At 41.7% G+C, this 16,537-nt stretch overlaps 1 protein-coding gene across 2 annotated transcripts in view; it reads left to right on the top strand.

Moving 5' to 3' along the window:
- ccnd2a (cyclin D2, a) overlaps positions 1–16,537 on the top strand; it is a 278,864-nt gene that overhangs the window by 221,411 nt on the left and 40,916 nt on the right. Inside the window, exon 1 of one of the 2 annotated variants that reach the window (XM_036957794.1) lies at positions 7,066–7,086. The exons of the other annotated variant lie outside the window; for it this stretch is intronic. The gene's annotated coding sequence lies outside the window, so the exon portion shown is untranslated. Of the gene's footprint in view, positions 1–7,065; positions 7,087–16,537 lie in introns of those variants that run through there. 2 annotated transcript variants of the gene reach the window in all.

Raw genomic sequence — 16,537 nt, 5'->3', positions numbered from 1 at the left:
ATGCTTGACAGATGGAGTCAAAAACTCCTCCAGCATCATTTTTTTTCTGTCTCATGAATGTTCTTCTTTGTGATCTGAACACCTGAAACTTAGATTTGTCTGTCCATAACACTTTTTTCCAATCTTCCTCTGTCCAGTGTCTGTGTTATTTTGCCCATCTTAATCTTAACTTTTTATTGGTCAGTCTGAGATATGTATTTTTCTATGCAACTCTGCCTAGAAGGCCAGCATCCCGGAGTCGCCTCTTCACTGTTGATGCTGAGACTGGTGTTTTGCGGGTACTATTTAACTAAGATCAATTAGCCTTAATTTTTATTTATTTTATCTTTATTTAACCAGGCAAGTCAGTTAAGAACAAATTCTTATTTTCAATGACGGCCTGGGAACAGTGGGTTAACTGCCTGTTCAGGGGCAGAACGACGACCTTGTCAGCTCGGGGGTTTGAACTCGCAACCTTCCGGTTACTAGTCCAACGCTCTAACCACTAGGCTACCCTGCCACCCCAGTCCAAAATTAAATCTAGTCAGCTTTCTATTTCGCAACAAGCCTCCCTCACTCATGCTGCTAAACATACCCTCGTAAAACTGACTATCCTCCGATCCTTGACTTGGGCGATGTCATTTACAAAATAGCCTCCACCACTCTGCTCAGCAAATTGGATGTAGTCTATCACAGTGCCATCCGTTTTGTCACCAATGCCCCATATACTACCCACCATTGCGACCTGTATGCTCTCGTTGGCTGGCCATCGCTTCATAGTTGTCGCCAAACCCACTGGCTCTAGGTCATCTATAAGTCTTTGCTAGGTAAAGCCCCGCCTTATTACGGCTCACTGGTCACCATAACAACACCCACCCGTAGCACGTGCTCCAGGAGGTATATTTCACTGGTCATCCCCAAGGCCAACTCCTCCTTTGGACGCCTTTCCTTCCAGTTCTCTGCTGCCAATGACTGGAATGAATTGCAAAAATCACTTAAGCTGGAGTCTTATATCTCCCTCACTAACTTTAAGCATCAACTGTCAGAGCAGCTTATCGATCACTGCACCTGTACACAGCCCATCTGTAAATAGCCCACCCAACTACCTCATCCCATATTGTTATTTAGTTTTGCTCTTTTGCACTCCAGTATCTCTACTTGCACATCATCAACTGCACATCTATCACTCCAGTGTTAATGCTAAATTGAAATTATTTCACCACTATGGCCTATTTATTGCCTTACCTCCTTAATCTTACTACATTTGCACACACTGTATATATATGTTTCCATTGTGTTATTGACTGTAAGTTTGTTTATCCCATGTGTAACTCTGTGTTGTTGGTTTTGTCGCACTGCTTTGCTTTATCTTGGTCAGGTCGCAGTTGTAAATGAGAACTTGTTCTCAACTGGCCTACCTGGTTAAATAAAATAGAAGAAGAAAAAAATAGCTAGCACAACGTGCCATTGAAACACAGGAGTGATGGTTGCTGATATTGGGCCTATGTACGTCAATGTAGATTTTCAATCAAAAATCTGCCATTTCCAGCTACAATAGTAATTTACAAGAAGTGTATACACACTAAAGGTCATATGTTTTAGAACACCTACTCATTCAAAGGTTTTTCTTTATTTTTACTATTTTTTACATTGTAGAATAATAGTGAAGACATCAAAACTAGTAAATAACACATTTGGAATCATGTAGTAACCAAAAAAGTGTTAAACAAATCTAAATATGTTTTATATTTGAGATTCTTCAAAAAGCCACCCTTTGCCTTGATGACTGCTTTGGACACTCTTGGCATTCTCTCAACCAGCCTCATGAGGTAGTCACCTGGAATGCATTTTCAACAGGTGTGCCTTCTTAAAAGTTATTTTGTAGAATATCTTTCCTTCCTAATGCATTTGAACCAATCAGTTGTGTTGGGACAAGGTAGAACAGAAGATAGAACTATTTGGTAAAAGACCATGTTCATATTATGGCAAGAACAGCTCACATAAGCAAAGAGAAACGACAGTCCATCATTGCTTTCAAACATGAAGGTCAGTCAATATGGAACATTTCAAGAACTTTGAAGGTTTCTGCAAGTGCAGTCGCAAAAACCATCAAGCTCTATGATGAAACTGGCTCTCATGAGGACTGCCACAGGAATAGAAGACCCAGAGTTACCTCTGCTGCGGAGGATAGGTTCATTAGAGTTACCAGCCTCAGAAATTGCAGCCCAAATAAATGCTTCACAGAGTTCAAGTAACAGACACATCTCAACATCAACTGCTCAGAGGAGGCTTTGTGAATCAGGCCTTCATGGTCGAATTGCTGCAAAGAAACAACTACTAAAGGACACTAATAATAAGAAGAGACTTGCTTGGGACAAGAATCACGAGCAATGGACATTAGATCGGTGGAAATTTGTCCTTTGGTCTGGAGTCCAAATTGCAGATTTTTGTTTCAACCGCCATGTCATATTGAGAGGCGTGTGGGTGAACGAATGATCTCCGCATGTGTATTTCCCACCGTAAAGCATGGAGGAGGAGGTGTGATGGTGTGGGGTGGTTTTCTGGTGACACTGTCAGTGATTTATTTAGAATTCAAGAAACATTTAACCAGCACAGCTACCACAGCAAACTTTTGACCGGTAGTGTATACAGTGGGGCAAAAAAGTATTTAGTCAGCCACCAATTGTGCATGCTCTCCCACTTAAAAAGATGAGAGAGGCCTGTAATTTTCATCATAGGTACACTTCAACTATGACAGACAAAATGAGAAAAAAAAATCCAGTGAGTGAATTTATTTGCAAATTATTGTGGAAAATAAGTATTTGGTCACCTACAAACAAGCAAGATTTCTGGCTCTCACAGACCTGTAACTTCTTCTTTAAGAGGCTCCTCTGTCCTCCACTCGTTACCTGTATTAATGGCACCTGTTTGAACTTGTTATCAGTATAAAAGACACCTGTCCACAACCTCAAACAGTCACATTCCAAACTCCACTATGGCCAAGACCAAAGAGCTGTCAAAGGACACCAGAAACAAAATTGTAGACCTGCACCAGGCTGGGAAGACTGAATCTGCAATAGGTAAGCAACTTGGTTTGAAGAAATCAACTGTGGGAGCAATTATTAGGATATGGAAGACATACAAGACCACTGATAATCTCCCTCGATCTGGGGCTCCACGCAAGATCTCACCCCGCGGGGTCAAAATGATCACAAGAACGGTGAGCAAAAATCCCAGAACCACACGGGGGTACCTAGTGAATGACCTGCAGAGAGCTGGGACCAAAATAACAAAGCCTACCATCAGTAACACACTACGCAGCCAGGGACTCAAATCCTGCAGTGCCAGACGTGTCCCCCTGCTTAAGCCAGTAAATGTCCAGGCCCGTCTGAAGTTTGCTAGAGAGCATTTGGATGATCCAGAAGAAGATTTGGAGAATGTCATATGGTCAGATGAAACCAAAATATAACTTTTTGGTAAAAACTCAACTCATCGTGTTTGGAGGACAAAGAATGCTGAGTTGCATCCAAAGAACACCATACCTACTGTGAAGCATGGGGGTGGAAACATCATGCTTTGGGGCTGCTTTTCTGCAAAGGGAACAGGATGACTGATCCGTGTAAAGGAAAGAATGAATGGGGCCATGTATCGTGAGATTTTGAGTGAAAACCTCCTTCCATCAGCAAGGGCATTGAAGATGAAACGTGGCTGCCCAGCAACAGCCCCAAAACAGCCCCAAAACATCACTGCTCTAGAGGAGATCTGCATGGAGGAATGGGCCGAAATACCAGCAACAGAGTGTGAAAACCTTGTGAAGACTTACAGAAAACGTTTGACCTCTGTCATTGCCAACAAAGGGTATATAACAAAGTATTGAGATAAACTTTTGTTATTGACCAAATACTTATTTTCCACCATAATTTGCAAATAAATGAATAAAAAATCCTACAATGTGATTTTCTGGATTTTTTTTCTAATTTTGTCTGTCATAGTTTAAGTGTAGCTATGATGAAAATTACAGGCCTCTCTCATCTTTTTAAGTAGGAGAACTTGCACAATTGGTGGCTGACTAAATACTTTTTTGCCCCACTGTATATGCATATACAGTTGAAGTCGGAAGTTTACATACACTTATGTTGGAGTCATTAAAACTTGTTTTTCAACCACTCACAAAATTCTTGTTAACAAACTATAGTTTTGGCAAGTAGGTTAGGACATCAACTTTGTGCATGACACAAGTCATTTTTCCAACAATTGTTTGCAGACATATTATTTCACTTATAATTCACTGTATAACAATTCCAGTGGGTCAGAAGTTTACATACACTAAGTTGACTGTGCATTAAAACAGCTTGGAAAATGACGTCATGGCTTTAGAAGCTTCTGATAGGCTAATTGACATAATTTGAGTCAATTGGAGGTGTACCTGTGGATGTATTTCAAGGCCTACCTTCAAACTCAGTGCTTGCTTAAGATGAAGGAAAAATCTAAAGAAATCAGCCAAGACCTCAGAAGAAAATGTGTAGACCTCCACAAGTCTGGATCATCCTTGGGAGCAATTTTCAAACCCCTGAAGGTATCACGTTAATCTGTACAAACAATAGTACGCAAGTATAAAGGCCATGGGACCACGCAGCCGTCATACCGCTCAGGAAGGAGACGTGTTCTGTCTCCTAGAGATGAACGTACTTTGGTGCGAAAAGTGCAAATCAATCCCAGAACAACAGCAAAGGACCTTGTGAAGATGCTGGAAGAAACAGGTACAAAAGTATCTACAGTGCCTTGCAAAAGTATTCGGCCCCCTTGAACTTTGCGACCTTTTGCCACATTTCAGGCTTCAAACATAAAGATATAAAACTGTATTTTTTTGTGAAGAATCAACAACAAGTGGGACACAATCATGAAGTGGAACGACATTTATTGGATATTTCAAACTTTTTTAACAAATCAAAAACTGAAAAATTGGGCGTGCAAAATTATTCAGCCCCCTTAAGTTAATACTTTGTAGCGCCACCTTTTGCTGCGATTACAGCTGTAAGTCGCTTGGGGTATGTCTCTATCAGTTTTGCACATCGAGAGACTGACATTTTTTCCCATTCCTCCTTGCAAAACAGCTCGAGCTCAGTGAGGTTGGATGGAGAGCATTTGTGAACAGCAGTTTTCAGTTCTTTCCACAGATTCTCGATTGGATTCAGGTCTGGACTTTGACTTGGCCATTCTAACACCTGGATATGTTTATTTTTGAACCATTCCATTGTAGATTTTGCTTTATGTTTTGGATCATTGTCTTGTTGGAAGACAAATCTCCGTCCCAGTCTCAGGTCTTTTGCAGACTCCATCAGGTTTTCTTCCAGAATGGTCCTGTATTTGGCTCCATCCATCTTCCCATCAATTTTAACCATCTTCCCTGTCCCTGCTGAAGAAAAGCAGGCCCAAACCATGATGCTGCCACCACCATGTTTGACAGTGGGGATGGTGTGTTCAGGGTGATGAGCTGTGTTGCTTTTACGCCAAACATAACATTTTGCATTGTTGCCAAAAAGTTCAATTTTGGTTTCATCTGACCAGAGCACCTTCTTCCACATGTTTGGTGTGTCTCCCAGGTGGCTTGTGGCAAACTTTAAACGACACTTTTTATGGATATCTTTAAGAAATGTCTTTCTTCTTGCCACTCTTCCATAAAGGCCAGATTTGTGCAATATACGACTGATTGTTGTCCTATGGACAGAGTCTCCCACCTCAGCTGTAGATCTCTGCAGTTCATCCAGAGTGATCATGGGCCTCTTGGCTGCATCTCTGATCAGTCTTCTCCTTGTATGAGCTGAAAGTTTAGAGGGATGGCCAGGTCTTGGTAGATTTGCAGTGGTCTGATACTCCTTCCATTTCAATATTATCGCTTGCACAGTGCTCCTTGGGATGTTTAAGCTTGGGAAATCTGTGGTGAGGTTTTTCAGCGTCAGGAACTGGGAGACTAGTCAGGAACGAGAGAAAGATGAACAGAGCAAGGTACAGAGAGATCATTGATGAAAACCTGCTCCAGAGAGCTGAGGACCTCAGACTGGGGCGAAGGTTCACCTTCCAACTGAACAATGACCCTATGCACACAGCCAAGACAATGCAGGAGTGGCTTTAGGACAAGTCTCTGAATGTCCTTGAGTGGCCCAGCCAAAGCCTGGACTTGAACCCGATCTAATATCTCTGGAGAGACCTGAAAATAGCTGTGCAGCGACGCTCCCCATCCAACCTGATAGAGCTTGAGAGGATCTGCAGAGAAGAATTTTAGAAACTCCCCAAATACAGGTGTGCTAAGCTTGTAGCGTCATACCACAGAAGACTCAAGGCTGTAATCGCTGCCAGAGGTGCATATACAAAGTACCTCGTAAAGGGTCTGAATACTTATGTAATATGATATTTCTGTTTTTTATTTTTAATAAATTAGCACAAATGTCTTAACCAATTTTTGCTTTGTCGTTATGGGGTATTGTGTGTAGATTGATGAGGAAAAAAAACGATTTAATCAATTTTAAAATAAGGCTGTAACCTAACAAAATCGGGAAAAAGTCAAGGGGTCTGAATACTTTCCGAATGTACTGTAGTAGATAGATACCCCTTTCGCCTACTTAAATAAAGGTTAAATAAAAATGTTTAAAAAAACTATAATTGGATGTAGACCTATAATATACAACTTTATTGTGGGATATAGGTCTGTAGGGGCAGCAGGTAGCCTAGTGGTTAGAGCATTGGGGCAGTAACCGAAAGTTTGCTGGATCGAATCCCCAAGCTGACAAGGTAAAAATCTGTCGTTCTGCCCCTGAACAAGGCAGTTAACCCACTGTTCCTAGGCCGTCATTGTAAATAAGAATTTGTTCTTAACTGACTTGCCTAGTTAAATAAAGGTTAAGAAAAAAATTATAATATGGGATAGACTTCTGGCTGTTGCAGGATATTACTCGAGGGGCCTCTTTCTTTCTCTTTCTCTCTTTTTTCCCTCTATCTCTCTCAACTTCTCTCTCTCAGCTGTTCTTTTCTCGGCCAGGCTGACTGAGTTAGTGCCTGTGCTGTTACGGATTCGTTGTGCTGGTATGCGGCAGGAATCTTTGGATCAAGGTAATTTCACACTGTTCAGCATTTTCCCACGCTGTTAACCTTCCCTTTACCTTTGTGCCACTTGGAGAACGAGATAGGGAGCAACACATGTTGCCATTAAACACACACAGCAGCTCTGCAGCCCACAGAGCTGACTTCACCAGCGGGTCAAAAGAACAACTTGATAGATATTGTTTATAAATTACCATCTGACACTCCAGTTTTCCAAAAGGATTTGATTATTGCAGGCTGATCCAAGTGTGGGATGGTGCAGTGAATTGATGGGTGGTGCTGTAATTATGATGAAGGGAGTTTGATTTGTCATTGCAGAGGTCCAGAGTTTTGGGAGGGAGGCCAGGCTATGGGCCTCACGTTTGTCCTGATCAGATACAATGAAGATAAGAAGGTGTGTTCTTATTATACTGAAGAGACGCAACATGCAACAAACGCAACATGCAAAAATTTCAAAGATTTTACTGAGTTACAGTTAATATAAGGAAATCAGTCAATTCATTAGGCCCTAATCTATGGATTTCATATGACTAGGAATAGAGATATCCATATTTCCATATACAGCTTGACACATATCCTTCACATAGAGTTGATCAAGCTGTTTATTGTTTCCTGTGGAATGTTGTCCCACTCCTTTTCAATAGCTGTGCAAAGTTGCTGGATATTGGCGGGAACTAGAACACGCTGTTGTACACATTGATCCAGAGCATCCCAAACATGCTCAATGGGTGACTTGTCTGGTGAGTATGCAGGCAATGAAAGAACTGGGCAATTTTCAGCTTCCAGGAATTGTGTACAGATCCTTGAGACATGGGGCCATGCATTATCATGCTGAAACATGAGGTGATGGCGGTGGATGAATGTCACGACAATTTGCCTCAGGATCTTGTCAGGTATCTTTGTGCATTCAAATTGACATCAATAAAATGCAATTGTGTTCTTTGTAGTGCTGACCCCATTTAGTCGACTGGTCAATTGTTTGGTCGAGCAGTTGCAAAAAAAAAATATATATAAGGCACGTCTTGATTGATGCCTGCCTCAGTGGACTAATCCATTGCGAAGGGCACGGGGATGGCACATAAGTATCATCAGTAGTACATTTACCATTAATTCCCATAATTTCTAATCTACAATGTTTGTTTGGTTACCGTAATTTCTATTAATGCATTCAATATATTATTATTACTGTCTTTTACAGTTCTCATTGTCGGAGTGGACATGGTGTTTGCAGTGCACAACCTAGGCTACACTTGTGTGAAACAAGTTTTGGTTTATTTTACTCCATTTACAAATTGTCCATTTATTAATTGCTTTTTCTTTAGAGCGCTCCTGTCAATGTTGAGTAAAGACGTGTACCTGATTACGCATAGAAGTAGGCCTAGGCTACATGGCCTGGGAGCAAATGTAAGCTGATAAATGTACCATTTGGGGATCTGATGGTATTTCAGATTGTCTTAACTCACCACCACTAATGAGCTGTGGAGCTTCTCAAATAAAACATTTCTTCAACTCAAACAGCAAGTAAAGTCTGTTTTTACATCCATTGAGAATGACAATAGTTACTCAATGTAACCTATTTGAAAAATCTTTCCAGCTCTCTCCCTTTCAATAACCACTCAGTGTGAAAGGGAAAAAAAGGTAATGCTCTGATCTGGTGGAAACATCATAAAATATGCCTACTGTACCTGATTACTTCTTATCCCTTGCGCAAATAGTCTACAGCTGTCTGTGTCTGTCCGGAACTCACTGGCACATGAAACTCTGAGGGTCCAGAATATTTTATTAGCTCAAGCTTTGGGCTGGATGAGGTTGATAGTTGTTAAAATGTTTCAAGTTCCTTGCAGACAATCTATGCGTAGCCAATGTGATTTTTGTTATCAGTGTATATTCTACCTCCAGGCTGCAATGTTTTTATTTGTTGGCTTAATGTAGGCTAGTTTTACATAGTTGGCAATGGCAATAGAACTTACTTTTAGATTTGTATAATTTTAATTTAGATTTAGATAGAATAACAAAAATAATCATGACAAGACTTTGAGATACGAAGACTTTATTGTAAAATAAATTAAACTGTTCCAGGAAAATGTGCATATGTAAATCAAAACTGGCACGCAGATCGGTAGAACTAGTCAAATAAATTGGCACTCCAAATGGAAAAGGTTGCCGACCCCTGGAGTAGCCTATTATTGGCAACTTCGGGAACGTAATGGCAGAATCTGCAAATTTTTTCTTCTGGTTAGGCTATCTTGATCTCTGTCTCTCTTGAGTCATTTGTGTGTCTTATTAATTTAATCACAGTGTGTTTAAAGCATCAGACAAGCTCAGTAGCCTACATATACAGTAATTGCTTTTATTGAAACACATTGGGTGTGTCTATATATGGAAAAAAATATTTGACCAGTCGATTGGTCAAAAGAACAGAAGATGCTGTTTAATCTGCTTCTTGATGTGCCACACCTGTCAGGTGGATGGATTATCTCGGTAAAGGACAAATGCTCACTAATTGGAATGCAAACACATTTGGGCACAACATTTGAGAGAAATAATAATTTTGTTCCAATAGAACATTTCTGGGATATTTTATTTCAGCTCATGAAACATGGGACCAACACTTTACATGTTGCATTTTATATTTTTGGTTCAGTGTACAGTACCAGTCAATGCTGAGCACTTGTTGGCTGCTTTTCCTTCACTCTGTGGTCCAACTCATCCCAAACCATCTCAATTGGGTTGAGGTCGGGTGATTGTGGAGCCCAGGTCATCTGATGGAGCACTCCATCACTCTCCTTCTTGGTCAAATAAACTTTACACAGCCTGGAGGTGTGTTGGGTCATAGTCCTGTTTGAAAACAAATGCTGGTCCCACTAAGCGCAAACAAGATGGGATGGCGTATTGCTGCAGAATGCTGTGGTAGCCATGCTGGTTAAGTGTGCCTTGGATTCTAAATAAATCACAGACAGTGTCACCAGCAAAGCACCATCACACCTCCTCTTCCACGCTTCACAGTGGGAACTACACATGCAGAGATCATCCGTTCACCTACTCTGCATCTCACAAAGACATGACGGTTGGAACCAAAAACTCAAATTTGGACTCATCAGACCAAAGGACAGATTTCCACTGGTCTAACGTCCATTGCTCATGTTTCTTGGCCCAAGCAAGTCTCTTCTTCTTATTGATGTCCTTTAGTAGTGGTTTCTTTGCAACAATTTGACCATGAAGCCTTGATTCAGGCAGTCTCCTCAACAGTTGATGTTGAGATGTGTCTGTTGCTTGAACTCTGTGAAGCATTTATTTGGGCTGCAATTTCTGAGTCTGTTAACTGTCGTGTCTTTGGCATCATTAAAACTGAAGACTGTTCGTTTATAAAATCAATTCTCTTTAATTATTATTACGTGATTATTCTAATCATGTAAATATAATTAACCAGGAGTTCGGGGCACCAAGGAAAATATTCAGATTACAAAGTTATGATTTTCCTAATATAACTTTCAGATGTTTTAATATCTGATCAATTAGTCTTCTAATTATTGAATTATTCTTTACCTCATGTTAGTCTCATTCCAAACGTCGTAAATTGTTGGTTATCTGCACGAACCCAGTCTTCACTAAGAATCATCCATACATCAATTGTCTCAATCATTTATTTATTAACTAACTAAATGATCACAGAAATGCATAAACAAACAAAGTAGATATGGTTACATGGAAATGATAGGGGATGTGCCCTAGTGGGCTATACCTATATCGCGGCTTGGTAGACAAAGAGACTGAGAAGGGTGCGAAAGATAAAAGACACTACAAAGTTGATAATTATAACCATTGAAATGCTAATCCTTTGCACATGAACGCTCACTCATTCGGGAATAATTGTAATCAATATATATATTTACGCTACTTCAGAGTAACATTCAGAAATGTTATAGAATAGGTGTTGTCGACCTTCTCATTCAATGGTATAGAATTCCTAGCTGCAGACTAGTAATTAGTATCAAAGATTTGCTTTTATTCTGTCGGATCGATAGACTCAGAGTTTAACCACGTGGTATGGTTAAAAGATTCGCCAATCTACTCAAACCGTAGCTCCCTCTGTGAAGAGGTACTGGTCTGGTCTCAAACCTTTGCCCTCTCGTGGTAATCAAGGTAAGCTGGTCTGAAGGGAAATCCTTCAGGTGGGGGTTATATTCGTATCAGCAGAAGAGGGCTGTCCCATGATGCCAGGTCAATGCCTGTGCTCTTGGGGCAGGCCTATGACCTAGTTAAACTCCAAAGGGAATTGGAGTTTCCTTCATTAAACAGTTTATAATCACATTACATCATTTCACAAATAGTTTCATCTTTCCTCATTCATTTTATACAACAATTAGATGCAAGCCTCACAACTGAGACTCTTGTATAAACAGAGTTATGGTAATGTGGCTGTATTGTCTCTCATGAGTTTCACAAACATTAAACTAAATGGACCAGTCGTAGCTGGATTCTTCCCCGACAGTGTACACATTCTCCAAAACATGGACATTGTTCAGTTCTCAAGTTCTGTGATGTGGAAGAGGTTCCTTTGTTCTCCCGTGAAACGCACTCTCTATGTACTCTGGCCATGAGGAGAGAAACTCCTCTAGGAATTTATGACCTGCCTAACAGAGCCTGGGTGTAGGGGGAAGAGAGAGGTGGTGAGAGAGAGGGGGATGGTGCTCGCTGTACCCAAAGAGGGCCACGTCATGACATAACTCTAATGAACTTATCCTCTGCATCTTCCTTTCCTGTGGCGGTCCTCGTGAGAGCCAGTTTCATCATAGCACTTGGTTTTTGCGACTGCACTTGAAGAAACTTTCAAAGTTCTTGAAATTTTCCGTATTGACTGACCTTCATGTCTTAAAGTAATGATGGACTATCATTTCTCTTTGCTTATTTGAGCTGTTCTTGCCATAGTATGGACTTGGTCTTTTACTAAATAGGGCTATCATCTGCATACCACCCCTACCTTGTCACAACATAACTGATGTCACAACTTCCGCCGAAGTCGGTCCCTCTCCTTGTTCGGGCGGTGTTCGGCGGTCAACGTCACCGACCTTCTAGCCATCACTGATCCATTTTTCATTTTCCATTGGTTTTGTCTTGTCTTCCTTCACACCTGGTTCCAATCCCATCAATTACATATTGTGTATTTAACCCTCTGTTTCCCCTCATGTCCTTGTCGGAGAATGTTTGATTGTATGTATGTGCAAACGCATTAAGAAAGAAAGAAATTCCACAAATTAACTTTTAACAAGGCACATGGATTTCTTAATTATTATATTTTTTTGGGGGGGGGGGGGGCTCTGATAGTTGGGGGGCAACTCTCGGGAACTGTGGGTGGAGGTCTTGGTTGGGAGCTTGGGCTTAGGCTGATAGGTTGCTTGTTCGGGTCCCCGTTTTTGACCTTGAGCAGGGCGTTGATCCTGGTTGCGTCTGTGGGTCGCTCTGGATGGGGGTCTGTTAGATGACTGAATGTAATGTAAATGTTGAGCAGCTTCACTACAAGTAGATTGTATGTTTTAATGTTACAATTAAAAAAAGTTCCTCCATAGAAGCAGCTCCTCCATAGGTATAATTCTGTGGACCTAATTCAGATAATGCATGTCATCACAAGAAGCCCAGCGCTTCTCAGTTCCAACCCCTGATGTGCCAACCTGGTCTCAAAGCAATTCGTATGACTCTGTACGTAAATCCGGTGACTCTCAATTTAGTATGCCATATGACTTTCAACTCCCTCCAAAGATTTTCTATGGGGTTGAGATCTGGAGACTGGCTAGGCCACTCCCGGACCTTGAAATGCTTCTTACGAAGCCACTCCTTCGTTGCCCGGGCAGTGTTTTTGGGATCATTGTCATGCTGAAAGACCCAGCCACGTTTCATCTTCAATGCCCTTGCTGATGGAAGGAGGTTTTCACTCAATCTCACGATACATGGTGTTATGAATCCCTTTTGGCCCGACAGTCTAGGGGGGATGGTAATGAGACCCGTAACATAACTCCTGCAAATTATAATAGTGACAAAGTAAAGTGTGAACGAAATAACCACGACAACTGAAATCTACCGTCAAACTCAGGGTTTATTAATAAACACACGGTAATGGGGGGGGGGGAGCAGGAAAAGGGGCTGAGCTGGACCCAAGGAAAGAAACAATAAGTATTCAAAAACACCCCTAAACTAGACTAGCCTACTTTAACAGCTAACTAACTAACCAAAAATACAGTGGGTGGTCCGCTCAGTTCTAACTAGTGTATTTAACAAAGTTTACCTACGGGTAGTGTATGCCCATGGGCGACTTGTCTTGGTTCCCCCTTTTCCCACCAGCAAACAAACAAACACCATAACCAAAACAATACTCACAGGTGATGACAACGTGCTATGGAGGTGCTCAAACAAAAGAGCGGTCAATACAAAAAGAGAGAGTGAAACAGAGAGACCTACAGACATGGCATTTACAGAGAGATTGAGCTCTAGAGCAAACAACTGATGGGGTTTTTAAACCAAGGGAAAGGAACTGTGATTGGGTAGGAAACAGGAGGAGGTGTGTCTTCTGATTGATGATTGATTGGTGACTGATTGGGGAGTGATGATTTTCACCTGTGAGGGGAGAAGGAGAGAAAAGAACACAGGATACACACACACACACACAGGATACACACACAGGATACTGGTATCCGTAACACATGGCCCCATTCATTCTTTCCTTTACACAGATCAGTCGTCCTGGTCCTTTTGCAGAAAAACAGCCCCAAAGCATGATGTTTCCACCCCCATGCAACTCAGCATTCTTTGTCCTCCAAACACGACGAGTTGAGTTTTTACCAAAAAGTTATATTTTGGTTTAATCTGACCATATGACATTCTCCCAATCTTCTTCTGTATCATCCAAATGCTCTCTAGCAAACTTCAGACGGGCCTGGACATGTACTGGCTTAAGCAGGGGGACACGTCTGGCACTGCAGGATTTGAGTCCCTGGCGGCGTAGTGTGTTACTGATGGTTGGCTTTGTTACTTTGGTCCCAGCTCTCTGCAGGTCATTCACTAGGTCCCCCCGTGTGGTTCTGGGATTTTTGCTCACCGTTCTTGTGATCATTTTGACCCCACGGGGTGAGATCTTGCGTGGAGCCCCAGATCGAGGGAGATTATCAGTGGTTTTGTATGTCTTCCATTTCCTAATAATTGCTCCCACAGTTGATTTCTTCAAACCAAGCTGCTTACCTATTGCAGATTCTGTCTTCCCAGCTTGGTGCAGGTCTACAATTTTGTTTCTGGTGTCTTTTGACAGCTCTTTGGTCTTGGCCATAGTGGAGTTTGGAGTGTGACTGTTTGAGGTTGTGGACAGGTGTCTTTTATACTGATAACAAGTTCAAACAGGTGCAATTAATACAGGTAACGAGTGGAGGACAGAGGAGCCTCTTAAAGAAGAAGTTACAGGTCTGTGAAAGCCAGAAATCTTGCTTGTTTGTAGGTGACCAAATACTTAATTTCCACCATAATTTGCAAATAAATTCATAAAAATTCCTACAATGTGATTTTCTGGATTTTATTTTCTCATTTTGTCTGTCATAGTTGAAGTGTACCTATGATGAAAATTACAGGCCTCTCTCATCTTTTTAAGTGGGAGAATTTGCACAATTGGTGGCTGACTAAATCATTTTTTGCCCCACTGTATGTAATAATTTGTGGATTCCATCACCCATTTCGTATCATATGTTACGTATTAGAATTTATATGATATGTTACGAATGAGCAAAACGTACAATATGTTACACATTTGCCAATGTACTATATGTTATGAATTTATAATATGTATGATATGTTACGAATTCTAGCTAGGAGGCTAGGTGGCTAACGTTAGCTAGCTGACTAACTTTATTTAGGCTAGGGGTTAGGGTTAGGGCTTAGGTTAAGTTTAAGATTAGGGTTAAGTTTATGAGTTAGGTTAAAGGTTAAGGTTAGGGGAAGGGGAAGGGTTAGCTAAATGGGTTAAGGTTAGGGGAAGGGTTAACTAACAGGGTTAAGGTTATGATTGGGGGACAGGTGAGCTAACATGCTAAGTAAACTCAGCAAAAAAAGAAATTCAAGACCCTGTCTTTCAAAGATAATTCTTAAAAATAACTACACAGATCTTCATTGTAAAGGGTTTAAACACTGTTTCCCATGCTTGTTCGATGAAGCATAAAGAAATAATGAACATGCACCTGTGGCAATTAAGGTCACAATTATGAAAACTTAGGACACTAAAGAGGCCTTTCTACGGACTCTGAAAAACACCAAAAGAAAGATGCCCAGGGTCCCTGCTCATCTGCGTAAACAAGCCTTAGGCATGCTGCAAGGAAGCATGAGGACTGCAGATGTGGCCAGGGCAATAAATTGCAATGTCCGTACTGTGAGACGCCTAAGACAGCACTACAGTGAGACAGGATGGACAGCTGATGGTCCTCGCAGTGGCAGACCACGCATAACAACACCTGCACAGGATCGGTACATCCGAACATCACACCTGTGGGACAGGTACAGGATGGCAACAACAACTGCCGAGTTACACCAGGAACGCACAATCACTTCATCAGTGCTCAGACTGTCCGCAATAGGCTGAGAGATGCTGGACTTGTAGGCCTGTTATAAAGCAGGACCTCACCAGACATCACCGGCAACAACATCGCCTATGGGCACAAACCCACCGTCGCTGGACCAGACAGGACTGGCAAAAACTGCTCTTCACTGACGAGTCGCGGTTTTGTCTCACCAGGGGTGATGGTCGGATTTGCGTTTATTGTCAAAGGAATGAGCGTTATTCCGAGGCCTGTACTCTGGAGCGGGATCGATTTGGAGGTGGAGGGTCTGTCATGGTCTGGGACGGTGTGTCACAGCATCATCGGACTCAGCTTGTTGTCATTGCAGGCAATCTCAATGTTGTGCGTTACAAGGAAGACATCCTCCTCCCTCATGTGCTACCCTTCCTGCTTATCCTGACATGACCCTCCAGCGTGACAATGCCACCAGCCATACTGCTCGTTCTGTGCGTGATTTCCTGCAAGACAGGAATGTCAGTGTTCTGCCATGGCCAGCGAAGAGCCCGGATCTCAATCCCATTGAGCACGTCTGGTACCTGTTGGATCGGAGGGTGAGGGCTAGGGCCATTCCCCCCAGAAATGTCTGGGAATGTGCAGGTGCCTTGGTGGAAGATTGGTGTAACATCTCACAGATAGATCTGGCAAATCTGGTGCTGTCCATGAGGAGGAGATGCACTGTAGTACTTATTGCAGCTGGTGGCCACACCAGATACTGACTGTTACTTTTGATTTTGACCCCGCTTTGTTCAGGGACACATTATTCCATTTCTGTTAGTCACGTGTCTGTGGAACTTGTTCAGTTTATGTCTCAGTTGTTGAATCTTGTTATGTTCATACAAATATTTACACAAGTTAAGTTTGCTAAAAATAAA

This window comes from Oncorhynchus mykiss, chromosome 2 (assembly GCF_013265735.2).
Source record: "Oncorhynchus mykiss isolate Arlee chromosome 2, USDA_OmykA_1.1, whole genome shotgun sequence".
NCBI lineage: Eukaryota > Metazoa > Chordata > Actinopteri > Salmoniformes > Salmonidae > Oncorhynchus > Oncorhynchus mykiss.
The sequence above is the reverse complement of the archived record's forward strand: the minus strand, read 5'-3'. Positions and strand labels throughout refer to the sequence as shown.